The sequence below is a fragment of the Cibotium barometz genome, chromosome 35, assembly GCF_041138505.1.
Source record: "Cibotium barometz isolate CiBa-2024 chromosome 35, ASM4113850v1, whole genome shotgun sequence".
Lineage (NCBI taxonomy): Eukaryota > Viridiplantae > Streptophyta > Polypodiopsida > Cyatheales > Cibotiaceae > Cibotium > Cibotium barometz.
The window spans coordinates 46,481,985-46,485,441 of record NC_141080.1 but is presented as its reverse complement, the minus strand read 5'-3'; the positions used below and the strand labels follow the sequence as shown (position 1 = coordinate 46,485,441).

The window sequence follows — 3,457 nt, the reverse complement described above, 5'->3', positions numbered from 1 at the left end:
TCTACACAAATCTTTTTCTTTATTTCTGAAACCGTAAATATTTTTTATTTTTTCCTTTAAATCATCATGTCCTTTTTTTAAAATTTTAAATGCACCACCCAGTACAACGACACCACCCATATCCCTCCCTCTTCCCAAAACTCCGCCTCCAATGGTTTACAAGTACTCACATTTATATATATATATATATATATATATATAATCTCTCTCTGTCTTGCTGCCACGAGATATGCGTGTGTGTGTGGGTGTCTGTGTGTGTGTGTGAGAGAGAGAGAGAGAGAGAGAGAGAGAACCTGTGCTGCATCTATAGAGAGAGAGAGAGATGCGACGCTGTGAGAGAGAGAGAGAGACAGAGAGAGAGAGACAGAGAGAGAGAGAGATGTCTTGCGCTGATGCTGCCAACCTTGAGAGAGAGAGAGAGATAGAGAGATGCTTTGCGTTGATGCTAACCCTCCAATCTCCCTCACACTACGGGCCCTTCACTGGTGCTCCCTCCCTTTTGCATTGCCATCCCCTCCACTGGTGCTCCCTCCCCTCTGCACACAATTTCGTTCTCTAGCACCACTGCTTGCCACTGCTACCCCTACATCCAGCACCATTGCACCACTGCTAACTGTCTCTCTCTCTCTCTCTCTCTCATTGGAGCTACTGCCTATACATCCGCCATATGCTGCAATTGGAGCTGCTGGCCAAACAATAAGGAGAGAGAGAGAGAGAGAGAGAGAGAGAGAGAGAGTGTGTGTGTGATGAGATTGCAAATGGGGGAAAAGTAAACAAAAGGGGCGGTGGAAAAAAGAATTAAAAAATGCAAGCCTTCCCTTTTTTCCCCCCACTAATCTCCTCTAGATTCTTATGGCATCTGCTTGACTAACTAAGGGATTTTATATTTATTTATTTATTTAAAAAATTTGGTCTACCTTCTTCCATCATGTTTCACAAAAAAATTCACCAAAATACTTATTTTTTATCTCGTTATCTTAGTTTTTAAAAATGCAAAAAAATGAGATAAAAATTAAGAATTTTTGACTCTCCGTTTACGGAGGCTTTCATTCGATTGGTCCATTCATATTCTCTCTCTTAAACTAAAAGGCCCAAAGTTGAGTCCAAACCGATTGTGGCTGTAAGTGCATTTGCTAGGTGGGGCATAGATTTTGTCAGATCAATCAAGCCACCAGCACGCCATACACATGTTGAATATATCATTATAGCCACAGATTACCTCACAAAATGGGTGGAAGAAAAGGCAGCCATAAAGAATGATGCTAGAACCACGGAAAAATTCTTGTATGAGTATGTTTTTACATGCTACGGCTTACCCATTGAGATAGTAAGTGATCAAGGAGTGCATTTTCTAAACGAAGTCATTGAATTCTGTTGGCGGAGTTCATGGTGATTCATAGATGCTATGCACCCTACCATCCACAAGCCAAGCGAAAAGTACAAACAGACACTCTGCACCGTGCTCAATTGCACAGATTGGGAACAGAAGCTCCATTCTATTCTATGGGCTTATCATACAACATACAAGACATCAATTGGAACCACTCCATTTAATCTTGTATTTGGGTTAAATGCAATCCTACCAATCAATTCCTACTTTGAGGGTTGTGAAGCAACTGGAATGGGCTGGCCATGAATTTTCAAGCCGCATCTCGAGAAGTTGGGGAGGATGAAGCAAGGTTAATTACCGTAATTGGCATCTATGCTGAAAAGCATACACAAAAGCAATGGTATGACACCTATGTCAAAATAGGCCGCTTCCACAAAGGAAACTTAGTGTTATTGTATACTTTAAAGAAGCACAAGAAGAAACTCAAAATGCAAGGACTTGGTCCCTTTGTGATCAATACATTAAGTCCAAGTGGTGTTGTGAGATTAGAAACGCTTGAGGGTAAGCAAATGGCCAACTTCATCAATGGTAGCTGCCTTAATTAGTATGAAGCACTGCTTACCCAAGAGATGCTGGATAAACTCCACATAGCTAAAAAACAACAAGAAGGCCTTGAAATGTTGAAAAAAGAAGCTCAGGAAGAAGCACGCTTGCAAGTGGAAAAGGCCAAGCTCAAACTCAAACAACACCAAATGCTTGCTTTGTCAATTGCCAATAAAAAGAAACATATCGCTTCATTGAGACATTTAGGATTGACATGACCATTGAAACGAAACGAACATCACTCATAGTCCCTATCTTCATAGATTTAGGGTCAGATACTAGTGTCATGTCATATGAAAGGTGAGAAGAAATTGGAAAACCTAAACTCTTACCTACAAGCTTCACCTTCAAGAGCTTCAATAACACGGAAAGCGCAAGCATTAGAACATGTTATGTCAAAATTCGCATTCAAGATGCACCAATGTATGGATTTTTTTATGTCACTAACGAATAGGACGCGATGGAACAAGTTTTTTTAGGCAAGTATTGGATGTGGTTGACCAAATGCATTTTGGACTGGGAGCTTCACCAATACACTTCACCAATACACTTTGAAGGTAAACTCTATATCTCTCACAAGGTCTAGTTCACAAATGCTAGAAGAGGCAGAGAGCACTCAACAATCAAGAAGTGCCTCTACAATTGACTCTAGCAAAACAAATGCAAATTAGACTAAAGCAACCACAGAGGAAGCCCCTACTCCTACCCAAGAGGCTTCAAATTCAAGTAAGAACATTCCTCCCCAAAACCAAAACCAAGGAAGGGGGGAAGCACAATAGTGGGTGCCAAGGCATTCATTCTTGCAGCCCAAAAGGCATGCTTACAAATAAATGCCAATAGTGCGAAGGCTCATTCTTTTCGATTAAAGCCAAAATAGCCACACTCCAACACAACTTCCCGTTGGGTTTCCAAAGAGCTAGTACAAGCCCAAGGCTACTATGGGGGTAACACCAAACTATGGCTCCCAAAGCCAAAATCATCTCAGTTGTACACGGCTCAAAGCCCTACAACAAGCTCTCCATCTACCCTACCATAACAGGTTTCAACATCAGCTCAAATGAGCACTCTGACCACTCAATCACCATCGGTTCAAGCTCAGACTATCAAATAAAGATGGGTGATTTGGGCCGACTACAACAAAAAGAAATATGTTGCCATGGATGAGCTCCCTCAACCTCTATTTAAACCATGAGCTCTTATTCAGGGAAGACCCCAAATGGACTACGCAATTTTGCATTTTCATTCCAGAGGAGGAGGAGAAGGTCCTATATCATTCCAACCCTCTAATTTGAGACCTTATATTGGTTACAAGCTGAAATTGGCGACCGAGAAGATAATGCCTCCATAATTTGAGTGCATGCATGACCGCTAGAAGCTCTAGGTCATGTGAGTAGTGTAGTTAAGCTCATAAGATCTAAGCTTCCGAGATGTGTAAGCTACAGGTTGCTCTTCCTGGTTCAGTACTCCACCAAGCGCAAGTTTGCTAGCATCAATGATAAATTCAAAAGACTTGGTGAAATCTGG

The 3,457-nt window shown here is 41.4% G+C and overlaps 1 pseudogene; it reads left to right on the top strand.

Moving 5' to 3' along the window:
* Positions 1-1,959: 1,959 nt before the first annotated feature.
* LOC147618517 (uncharacterized) lies at positions 1,960-2,519 on the top strand (annotated as a pseudogene).
* The last annotated feature ends 938 nt before the right edge of the window (positions 2,520-3,457 follow it).